Genomic DNA, 12,759 nt, shown 5'->3' on the forward strand with positions numbered 1-12,759 from the left:
AATCCATAGACCTATGGATCTATCCATTTATGGCTTTGAAATGCACTTTATGGGTTACTTTATTTGAAAATCCTTGAGGTAAACCTGAGGGACGTAAAGTGCACCGAATTCAGAGAATCACCCATGTAAAAGCCATTACATAAAAGGTTTTGGCCTTTAACAGGTAGCAAAGCATGAATAGGCAAGGCTTATTGAACAAATTATTTTCCAAATGCATTTTTTTCATAACACAGTAGAGAAACTCAATTTCAGTGGGAACAGTGTTGTTGGTCTCCCTTTTTAGCCAGTGCATCAAAGTCTGGAGTTAGTTTTGTTGTGGCAATTCTCAGGATAGATCTGAGGTGTTGGTCAGTTAACTTGGATCTTTGATGTTCATGAACGTCTGCTCACACACGTAGGTCGAGCCAAACAACGCCAGCATCTTCCGTGCCATCCTCCGGAGGTTTGGAAACGTGGCTTCGTTAAGTGAAGCATAAAAGTCATTCAGTTTAAGAGAGTTGAACTTCTCCTTTAAGACGGAGTCAGACTGAAGATCGATTGTTGGTAGCAGTACTGAAAACATCCCAGTCAGTGCAGTCCAAACATGCCTGAAGATCCTCTACAGCTTCACTGGTCCACTTCTTTGATGTCCTCAAAACAGGTTTAGAGAGCTTTAATTTCTGCCTGTATGCAGAAATCAGGTGGACCATGACATGGTCAGAGTCCCAGTGCAGCACGGGGGACGGCATGATACGCACTGCTTGCTGTGGTGTAACAGTGATCCAGGATGTTCTTCTCTCTGGTCGGACATTTAATAAACTGACTGTATTTGGGGTGTTCATGGCTGAGGTTTCCTTTGTTAAAGTCGCCGAGGACAATAACTAAAGAGTCCGGGTTTGTCCGCTCCACACACAGTATCTGATCGGCGAGCATAACTTAAGTCTAATGTAAATAAGTAGGACATCTAACATTAGATATTTATCTACTTCTCTACATATATTTATTGCTGAATGGTTAGCTATCCGTTCGCTAACTAGCTAGCAGTACTGATATTAGTTCACCGAGAGATGAGAACTAGATGGCTATCTCTATCTCTTTCTGTATCATCTTAAACTGTAGGGAAAATGGCAATCTATGTTTTGCTAACTGGCATATACCGGACTAAATAAATGCTTACTGACAGAATGACTGAGCATACACCGTTCACAAAAATACATGCTAGCCATAGGCATACACGCACAGGAGCAAATGCATACCAATGACGGTACAGTGAAATTGTGCAATACCCTTACAGGACATCTGGTCCACATGATTGGGAAGTCTGCCTGCGCTGTTAGAACAGGCGCTCCATCCTTGCAATGCAGGAACACGTATTAAAACAAAATTAAAACGGTAACGCTATTTTATTGATTTAGCTATGCAATTTCAGCATGCTGTTTCCATATATCTGATCAGTGATCATTAAGTACACCAGCATATCCATGCATTACTTATATTTACTCCTGTTTATACATATTTTTGAAACTTGAGCATTTGTTAGTTGCCACTGTTGCATGTGTTATTTCAGTAATTTCTCCACTTCCATGCATGAGCTTCATCGGTTAAATTACTAAATGTATTAATGAATTAGTGTTATCGTTTGTGATGAGGATCCCCAAGAGCTAGTCTTCATGGGGCCCACAACAATATAGTTCAGGCCAAAGGTATTAGGCTACCTGTCGTTTTAAAGCAATAAAGCACAATAAGAACAATATGAACATTGGAATACAATTATTTAAAACAAATGAATAAAGAAAAAGAACATTAACATTCAGCATGCAGAAACAGTGCACAGAGAAAGAAAATTTAAGTAAACCACTTCTCTTTGCATCCTTCTCCGCCTTCCTGTCGAACTCGTCTTTTTCACTAAAACAAACAGGGATTAAATAAGAGGTGTCAAATGGATCATGGTAACATCAGGGTTGGACACAACTAATAAATAGTGAAATCTATCCTTGCCTCTCCTGGAGCTGCCTTCTGCAGGGTCATCTTCCCAAGAGCAGAAAGTGCACCGATGATAGTCTGGTATGAGAGAAGTTATTAAGCTCTTCATAGGTCTTGCACATCATCAAGTCTGATCGCATCATTGTGTGCAATATCAGTCTCACCTCTGGGAACAACACCTCTAGAATGAACAGTACATGATCTCGGATGAAAGGTCGTGCAGATGTACTGTTCAGGAAAGTCTAAAGGTAGTAGAACCGGTCCTGCTGGACATCTTTGTCGAGGTACACTGGGACTCTTTGAGGTGACTTTTTCTGGAAACCCTTCAGCCACTTGGAGGGCTCCTTTCCAGTGATCACAGCCTCCGAATGCAGAGAAAAACTAACACAGAAACACGCCCATACCTCACAAAACATTTCCTCCACCTTTGTTTCCTCACATACGTACCAGTAGTCGTTCCTCTGTCCTGTGCTCCTTGACAATGAAGTCAACCAGTACCTGCTCGGTGGCTGTCCGCTCATGGATGGCGTGGAGATGTGCTGGGACCACCGTGGGAGTTGCGACACGGCCATGCAGAGATTCCATTATTCTTATTACAATGCACCATATATGCATTATATATATGATTTATATAAAAGATTATAATAAACTATCTAACATTATATGACAGAGAAAGAAATCGTTACCAAGCACAAAACATAACATGCCATGATAATGAAAACGTGACAATAATGGTAATATAAAAGGGAAAAAAACAAACACAAAAAAACACTAAACATGGCTTATGATATATACGATAGGTAATAGTCAGCGTCTGCATTATTTTGGAGTCTGTGACATACACATTTTAAAAGGCATGAAATACTTGTTATGATTATTAACAGGAATACTGTCAATAGCAAGAAAATTTCACAGATTTCCACAACATTTTCCCAGAAGGGACCCATAAAGGCCCCTAACCATGAGGTGTTATCTTTCCTTATCTCTGATGCTTGTTTACGTAAGTGATCCATGTCTTCAATGAGTTGTTTTAAATTGTCTTTTGGATCTACTACATCAGAACAGCATTCAGGACCTACAATAGTACATGTCCCCCCCTGTGAGGAGAGGATGTAATCTAATGCCACTCGATTCTGGAGAATCATCAACCTATGTGACGACAGGGCTAAAGAAACATTCCCTAGTGCCACGGTCGTGTCATTTGCCAATTGCTCAACATACTGGGACACCATTCGAATTTGGTCTAGGGCTTGCATTACTCCATAGTTTGGTATAAGAGCTCCTAGTGCTCGTGACCAAAATGTTTGCGTGCATGTGAAATCTTTAATACAACCAGAATGGTCATCTTCACCCCCTGAGGAAAGGAGTGAGGTAGGGGATTGACTGGGTAACTCTGTTGGACGCATGGCGGGATATATATATATACTAGGGAACAAGTCCCTGTGAACTGAGCCGGTAATTCAGGCCACACCGTTGTTCCACATAACCAATGTGTTCCTGGTGGAGCTGGAACACGACAAAATTTATTCAATCCTAGTAACAATATCCAGCCATCTTCCTCGTTAACACAGCCATTAGGGGAACGAGGTGCAGGATATTGCCGGGTCCGTACTGCTCTAAGCACCATGTAAAACTGGCTGGGACAATGACATCAGATATATTAAAAGAGGGTATATGAACTTGATTACAAATCAAGCCTGGAACACAGCATTGAGTAAGAGAAACAGCAGTGAAATTATGACAGGTGGATACATCTATAGCCATAGAGCTCTTGACATTAAGTTTTAAAAGAGCACATGTATCACATTGTGAAACTGGGTGTGCCGCCCAGGGAATACCAGCACCTACGCTCACTGAATGTGGCACACAAACACTTTGATTGGGGAAAAGTAAGGAACGTGTATAATCAAACATGGTTTGAAATGTATTAGCCCTAGAGTTAAATGATGGAGGTTGCAGTGCTGTTGGGTGAAGTGTAGGAGGTGTCGGTGATGGTGGAGATCCCTGTCCGCCATATGCAAGAGGCTGACAGGACATATAGCAAACCATTACCCACTGCCAGCACATGATGAGAGGAAGATGGTCCACAACGATGTTTTCCTCCCAGGCTCCTCTACTGGTAGTGACAGCAGGCACACTAGACCGCAGACACACTTAGGAAGAAACACAGGCAGAGAGATACAGTTAGGTATTCCCCCCATCCCCCTTGAACAATTTACATTGGCTCATGTGATACCACCTTAGCTTCCCTCGGATGGCTACGGCTATGCAGCTATGGCAGACAGCCTTTACTTCATAGGGCCCATGCCACCGAGGGGCAAAAGCATCCTGTTTCACAAAGACACGTATCATTACCATGTCCCCTTCTGTAAATTTAATCTCGGAGGTAGGATTGAATTGGGCATCATTGCGCATGTCAGCCTGCTGTTGTTTCAGCGCAGCCTGCGCATGCAGCACTTTCAGCCGCTCCTTTAGCTGCTCTAATACCCCCTGTTGCTTCGCTAGTACCAGAGGCCCCAGATCTGAGGAGGGAACCTCTGGGTCAATTGGTAGCCTCATGAGCCGCCCCGTCATCAATTCATATGGGCTAAGGCCTGTAGCTCTGGATGGGGTAGCACGCAGAATGGTTAGGACCGTGGGCAACGCCTCGGTCCACTTATTCTGGTGTTGCGCTATTTGTTTAGCAATCCCCTCCTTGATGGTGCGATTTACCCGTTACCCGTTCAACCATCCCTGAACTCTGAGGCCTATAGGGCACATGAAATGATTGCTTGATGTGTAGCATTTTGCAAACCTGTTGGGTTACTTGACCGGTGAAATGAGTTCCCTGATCAGATTCGATTTGCATTGGCGCTCCCCAGAGCGGAATGATTTGGTTCACTAACACCCGTGCCACTGTATTCGCGGTGTTATTGCGTGTGGGGATCACCTCAACCCATTTCGAAAATGTATCAATGATCACCAGACAATAGCGATACCCCCCTCTTGCAGTGGGGAGCTATGGTTTATTAAATTCTATTTGGTATGAAATGTATGTCATCTGATTCCTTGATTTTACTGGATCACATCCATACCAAACAGATTATCCTAATGTTTTGTTATGGTGCAGTTATCATGAAACCTCCCTCCTGTGTATCCATTTTACATGCAATTCATGTTATTACTACAATGGACATAATGCAATACAACAAGGATCACATGGGCAATGTTTACAATATTTTACCAAATCTATTGACCATTTCAACAACAGTTGTGACCAGGAGAGTAGTCACTGGGGTAATGACAGCAGTGCCCAAAGGAGGGCACTGTGGTACTGCCCGGAGTCTTTCCCCCTGGAAGTGACCAGGTATGGGGTCATGAGATAGGCCACAAATGTTTTAGGCACATTCTTTTCCCATGAGGTTTAATGGCCCTTATGGCCTAATTGACCTGGAACCACTCATCCACCCATCATATATCCATCCCTTATCTTCTTGGCGTCAATCGTCTGGAACTCCCCAACATGTAATACAAACAGCATTGTCCTTTGTCCCTTTTGACACATACCAGAACCCCCACTTCACAAATGGCAGAACCCCCAGCTCACAGGCTCCTCACAGCACACTTCGCCTCCCTCCTACAATTACTATTAATATTTTAGAGTAATTGTACTCACTGGAAGGCCTGACAGTATATTGATGTCTTTGTGCTTCCATGTTGGTACAACGTACATGTCAGCAATGAAGACATTTTTTCCCTGTAAGGGTGTTGAGTCCAAAGGTATTAGGAAATGAGGTTTACAGGTATTAGGTATTAGGTTTACACAAATCAACTACTGATTCATAACTCAAAAATGAGTAAAAGCTGTCTTGCACTGCTTTGAGAAAGAAATCATGCATGTCTCGAACAATCCTCAAGCAGGCATTCCCAATCTGCAAACAATAACTGAAAACATACAGATAATTATAAGATTGTTTTTTTGGGTCTGATGTGCTTTAGTCACAAAATTCTACACATTTTGAATGAGTGATCATGTCAAATAAACATTTAACAATACTCACCATAGAGTCCATGTCTCTGGACAACCCAAGGGACCAGAAGTCCTCTCGGGTCAACTGTACATCCCCCTCTTTGACAATCAGCTCCAATGCAGGAGGTGCAGGATCCAGAACATACCCTTATGAGTATGCTTATGATAAAAACATATTCCATTTTCTATGACTTCACTGTTGGCTGTCTAGGGCCACTTGATAAACTGAAATGATTTATTTATTTGTTAATCACATGAACATGCAATTAAATTCTGATTGAAACCAACTCACCAGTTCTTCTTGGTCAGAGTGCAGCTCCTTTTCCCGTGGCTGTGGGGCCAGCAAAGGCATGGTCTGCGAGACGGTGAGCCTGAACCTGTGTTGATCATGCAAATAGTTAGAAGGCATGTGTGCACATAACCCATTTAATTCAAGAAAATGTTCAAGAAATTTCACAGAGGACTGTCATTTTTCACAGTATCAGAAGGGAAATACTATCCTCCACTGGCCTACAGTTTAAGTTGGTAACAGTTGAGCTAGTGAACTAGCAGGTAAAGTTAAAAGTCCACATGACGGGCGAATGTGTAGCTCTGGGATGTGGAAGCGAGGGGATAAGCCAGGGGAGGAGCAGGGCTGCAGTGGTCCAGGACCTCAGCGGGAGACCCAGTTGAAACGGTTTTTGAGCTTGGGGGGCGGGGTTGGGGAACAGATGCCCCGGGAGGAAGAAACAAAGAAGGGTGTTGGGCAATGTATGACAAGTGACCAGTATACAGAATTAGATGTTGCTTCTATACCAAAGCCCCAATTCAATTTGATTTGAAGATCAAATTAATAGTGCCTCATGCACAGAATGCCTGGTCCACACGTACCTCCCTGACTAAGGTTGTAAGTAACCCTACTGGCCGGCTTGTGTGACTTTCTAGAACCAGCAGCCTGACCTGCCTGACCATGTGAAAAATATACCTCCATGTCCTTGTCTGATGGAGAGGTGGACAGTTCAGCATCCCCTGAAAGCACAGATGCTGAAGTGGACTCACTGGGCCAGTTGGGGCGTGTCCCTAAATGAGAGAGGACGTATAATATTATGATGCAGTAAAAAAGAGCGCTGAATAAAAGTTGCCTGTAAACAGTTTTAGTTGACATACTCTGGTGTAGAGGTTTCACAGACGCATAAGGTGTCTTTGTGTCTTTGTGTCCAGGGTCTCACTATGTTGTTTAGAAGAATGTCAGTAACCCTATAAAACTAGGGAGAATGTGTTTATGCTCAATGTCAATGCTGATATGTGGTCATCAAGCACGGTTATTTAAGACTTGGTCAATAGGTTGTGTGGTCAGTGTTTAATATTACATTCAACAAGGTGAGTAGAATCTAATTGAATTACAGATGACTGTACTGTCCAAAAATCAGAGACCACCTTTTCCAGTGAAATCAGCCTTTATTTGAAAATACATTTTTAGACAATTATGCAGGAAATGTATTTAACAGAAAATGAAAGAATTGTATAGTATTGTATGTATGCATACCTGTAGGTAGTTTGGCTCCAATTTGGGTCCATGGTATGCCCCAGTCTCCCCTTCTTCCTCTCATATTTCTTCAGAACCTCCATGCCTGGGGTGATGATGAAGTGCTTGACTCCCCTCTTCATCCTCCGCCGGTAGGCTAGCGTCTGTCTCTCCTGGGCCCTCTCCACATTGCAGGTGACCTTAATTGTTTGATTAGAGATTGATAAGATTACAGAACATATACATGAGAATAAATAGGAAATAAACATATGCATTAAGCAGCCAAAAGTAACCATTAAGTAATATGTCTATAACAGGATACATCATCATACATGAGCATAATGAGTACCTTTCCGAAAACCATGTCATCCTGGCCATCCCGGAGCTGCACAAAGGCCTCCACTGAATCTGGCTCAACAGAAGCTATGGTCACCTCTGGACAGTCGGATGTTAACTGAAATTAGCATATGGCAAACAGACAGAACAAAACAAGACTTTTAACTAATAATCGATAACAATTACTGAGTTGAGATGGTTAGGCTACTGTTGAGTCCCTACCGTGCAATGGTCAGCTCATACCAACCACTGCTTCCTCACTGTAAAATATAAGGAAAATACTAACATTCTGACAAACACTCCTTTTGACTGACTTAACCAGAGTTAGATGCTTCCCCCTACAAACAGTCTTGGTGCTTAAGCTATGATTAAGAACCATGTCAAAAACAATCAAACAATAAATCACTTGCCTCCATAAACAGACATGCCTCCCGCCAAAACATTAGGTGGAAGGGGGAGTAAAGTTAATGAAATGGGCAGTAGGACAAATATAGCCTAAGGGTACCTCCTTCTTGAATTCAGTGCCCTTGTCGGTGAGGATAATTTCCGGAAAACCATGCGTGAAGATGTCCCTCAAGGCCTGAAATTAAGGCCAAATTATAATACTTCTGTGACTTTTTTTTCTTACTGGTCATATTGGCAAAGCGACATACCAAAATGTATACCATACCTCCTTCACATTGGCTACCGTCTTCTTTGGGAAGGTCCTGGCTTCCACCCACTTGGTGAAGTAGTCTGTCAGGGTAAGGAAGTACCTGTTCCCCATGGAGGACTTTGCCACTGGCCCAAAGAGGTCCACGCCTAGAGTATAAAGTCACTTTAGAAAATGTGTGTGTGTGCACGTGAGGGATTCATCAATGATTTCACTCACCGACCATGTACCACGGTGAAACAGGCTTAATGGGCTTCAGCTCTGGTGCCTCCGTCTTCACCATCTCAAAGCGCTGGCAGTCAGGACATGTGCGCAACTTAAAACACGACAATAAAGGAAAGTAAAACAATGCATTTGAGGCTTCCCACAATACTACACCCCAAGCATTTTGCCCAAGCATAATATAACTGTTAATCTACATGTAGAGTATAGAGGAAAAAGAACAAATTTTAACAAAAAAGAACGAATGCTTCGCTGTCTTAACATGATGCTCCCTGTATTCCCAATAGTTCACTTACCCAGTCCTAGGTGTCCTGTGTGATGCCACGGCAAAAAGAAACTGGGAGTGATCTTCTCCTGCATCCTCCTCGGTCCGAAATGGCCTGCATGCGCCTGAGTCAGGACGGCCACTTTCTCATGACCCTCCTCCTGTCTCCATGAAGGGACTCACCCAAACAACACTCCTCCTGTCTCCATGAAGGGACTCACCCAAACAACACTCCTCCTGTCTCCATGAAGGGACTCACCTAAACAACACTCCTCCTGTCTCCATGAAGGGACTCACCCAAACAACACTCCTCCTGTCTCCATGAAGGGACTCACCCAAACAACACTCCTCCTGTCTCCATGAAGGGACTCACCTAAACAACACTCCTCCTGTCTCCATGAAGGGACTCACCCAAACAACACTCCTCCTGTCTCCATGAAGGGACTAACCTAAACAACACTCCTCCTGTCTCCATGAAGGGACTCACCCAAACAACACTCCTCCTGTCTCCATGAAGGGGGTCACCCAAACAACACTCCTCCTGTCTCCATGATGAGACTAACCTAAACAACACTCCTCCTGTCTCTTCATGAAGGGACTCACCCAAACAACACTCCTCCTGTCTCCATGAAGGGGGTCACCCAAACAACACTCCTACTGTCTCCATGAAGGGACTCACCCAAACAACACTCCTCCTGTCTCCATGAAGGGACTCACCCAAACAACACTCCTCCTGTCTCCATGAAGGGACTCACCTAAACAACAGGACGCACAGCATTTTAGTGAAATTGTGCCAAGGCTAGTGTTTGTATTGAGAGATTTGTCAGTAAGTTAGCTCTACCTCGAAGACAGAATTTTGCAGAGGCCGTCTGGATACTCCACCTGAGCTTTCTGGAAACCTCTTTTCCAGAGGTCCCCTGAGAGAGATAGAGGAAAATGTCATTAAGACACCTCAACAATGTCAGTCAGTTATGAAAATTATATAAAATAAGTAATAACTTCACTACATATTAAATAAATTAGCTGGCTAATCGGTCAATCAACTCAGCAATAAAATCAGTGAATAAATCAATGAGAATTATATCATATATTATATATAATAGTAATATAGTAAAGAAAAGAATGGGCTTAGCCGTTTTCTGGTCTCCTGAATCTGATGAAGCTTATGTGCTTGTGCTCTGCGTGAGGCAAAGTTGGTGAGCACTTCTTATAGATTGCATCATAGTAACCAACAGAGGAAGATTGGCAACCACGCTGGCAACATGACGTTAACTTACACAGAGGGGACACATTTGGTAAGGGGGATAGAATTTGTTGTGACAGAGCCTCAGCAGCATTGTATTTGCATACCTGGCAGATGTAACCAGTGAGACAGGGAGAAATAACACAGACACAAGATACTGAGAGAATCCCCAGAGACTCTGAAGGTAGACCTTGTTGTTCTAAAAGACGTAGTTATCAAAGCTGATCTATACAGAGTACCCAAATGCCTGGCACACAGCCCTCTGCTTGGCCAATAAGCAGCTGAAAATGGCCGGCAATAAATCCATGAGTGATGCCATCACCAGAGATGTCATCTTAGCAATTTTGTTGCTAGATTTAGCAACTTTTCAGACTAGCCTGACAACTTTTTTTTTTTTTTTACCTCCTAAGACCCGCACTCTTTTTTGGTATGCATTTTTAATTTCTCTTTGCTATTTGGGCTTATTGGGACCTGATAAGTATAAAAACTAAGCATCATCTTTTGACATGATGTAGTTTTTGAGAAAAATGTCCACATATGTGGACTCTCGGTCTGAATTCCCATAGAACACAATAAAGTCACACATATGAACAATGAACAATTTTGAACAATGAACATGTTAAAAAATATCAGTGCAAAAAAGTAAACACAAGTCACATACTTACTTGTTTGAAGTGCTGCAAACAGTTGCAGGAAGACATCTGTAACAAAATATAAAACATCCCCAAAAACATAGGTAATTTACTTACACTCAAACTAGGAATGCCCTTATTTCTATAGGAACATGTTCACATCTATGTGTGAAAGGCTGTGTATCAAAGTGCAAAAAAACTAAAGGGGAAACAACAATTTGTCCCTTCTGGCACAGTCGCATCTGGCTCGTTTGAAGTGCTGAACAAAATATAAAACATCTATCCTGCCAAAAAAGATTGCCGCTTGCAAGCACAGGAACACCTTGCATGTGACACACCGCACTCGGGTTCTCCCAGAACAGCCTGACGCTCTGCAGCAAGCGGCATTCTTCAGGCTGATCACCTCTGGAAGATGTGCATTAGCCCTCCTGCGGACTGAGATATGGGGCACTGCCCTCACTGGACGTCTTTTCCCTTGTTCCGGAAGGTCTGCGTCGTCTGCTGGTTCCGAAAGGTCAGAGTCGTCTTCTCCGATGTCATGCTGGGCCAAGAAGGTCTGAGCCACTTCCGTACGAAACTCGAGGAACTGCATGATGCTCTTCTTTGGTGTACCACATGCAGCAAGATCTTTGCGGTACAGTAGCCAGCTGTTGGCTAAAGCGAGATCTGTGAAGTGCATTAGCATCCGCAATGTCCACTTCTTAGTACGGACGCTCATGCGATAATAGCTCATCATCCGGTCTACCAAGTCAACCCCACCCATCTTGGAGTTGTATTCACGGATGACGCTTGGTCGCGAGATGTTCACATATCGTTTCTGTTTCTTGTCCCATCGCTTGCAGGTGTCTTCTGGCTGTGTACCATGAACAGCAGACATCATGAGTACCGGTTTATTGTCGTACCACTTCACCACAGACATCTTTCCATCTTCAGTAGTAACCTCTGCTGAGGTACCTCTTCCGTCCTTTTTCATCGTCTTGTCGGTTGGTAGCTTCTGCACTGCTTCAGCGATCCGATTCTTCATAACTGTCCCAGTCACGTACACCTCCTTCTCCATCATTCGTTCCACACATTGGGTGGTTGTGAAGAACCGGTCACAGTACACCTTTGTACCAGGATGCAGAGTTTGACACAGACGAGCGATGACCAAGCTTCCCAAACCCAGACCCTCTGGTTCTTCGACCTGCTCAAGCAGTGCATTTGCACCTTGGTACATGTAAAAGTCCAGCACAATGCCATCTGCTGTAGCGCAAACAAAGTTCTTCATGCCAACTGGGTTTGGCTTCATTGGCAGATATTGCCAATACGGACAGGCTCCGGTAAATGGGATTATCTGCTCGTCGATAGAGACATATTCGGGTGGAGCCTGAGACCTGCAGCCTTTCAGAACATGATCCAGAAAAGGCCTCACTTTCCAGAACTTGTCGCTCTCCTTCTGGTCTTCTGGAACGTCATCATCAATGACCACTTTTAGTGATACCCTCAGTCTGAAAAATCTGTCGCGTCTGAATTTTTCAGTGATGGCAGGCATTCTCAGGCGTTTGGACCAGTACATCCTGATTTGTGGGTATGGGACGCAGGACATCAAAATGCAGGCACCAACGAAATTATACATCTCGTCAACTGATGTGTTGAGTAGGTTCCCACTTCTACCCAGTGAGGTAGCATTAGAGCGATCTACAATCATTTGCATCAAGTCTTTATCTATATACTGTTCTACATAGTCCAGTGGGGTCCAACCTTCTCTGTCCTGCTCGGTTTCGTCCTCATGCTCAAACTGGACTAGGTTTGGCGTCAGCGGAGTAGCCCTCCAGCGCATTCTACGTCCTGCAGAACCAGAATCAGAATCAGAATAAAATTAGGCCTTACTGCAAAGTAAGTTACACAGTTACCCATACAAGGAATTCACTGAGGTGTATTGGTGCATAACATTG

The sequence above is a fragment of the Conger conger genome, chromosome 15 (genome assembly GCF_963514075.1).
Source record: "Conger conger chromosome 15, fConCon1.1, whole genome shotgun sequence".
NCBI classification, from domain to species: domain Eukaryota; kingdom Metazoa; phylum Chordata; class Actinopteri; order Anguilliformes; family Congridae; genus Conger; species Conger conger.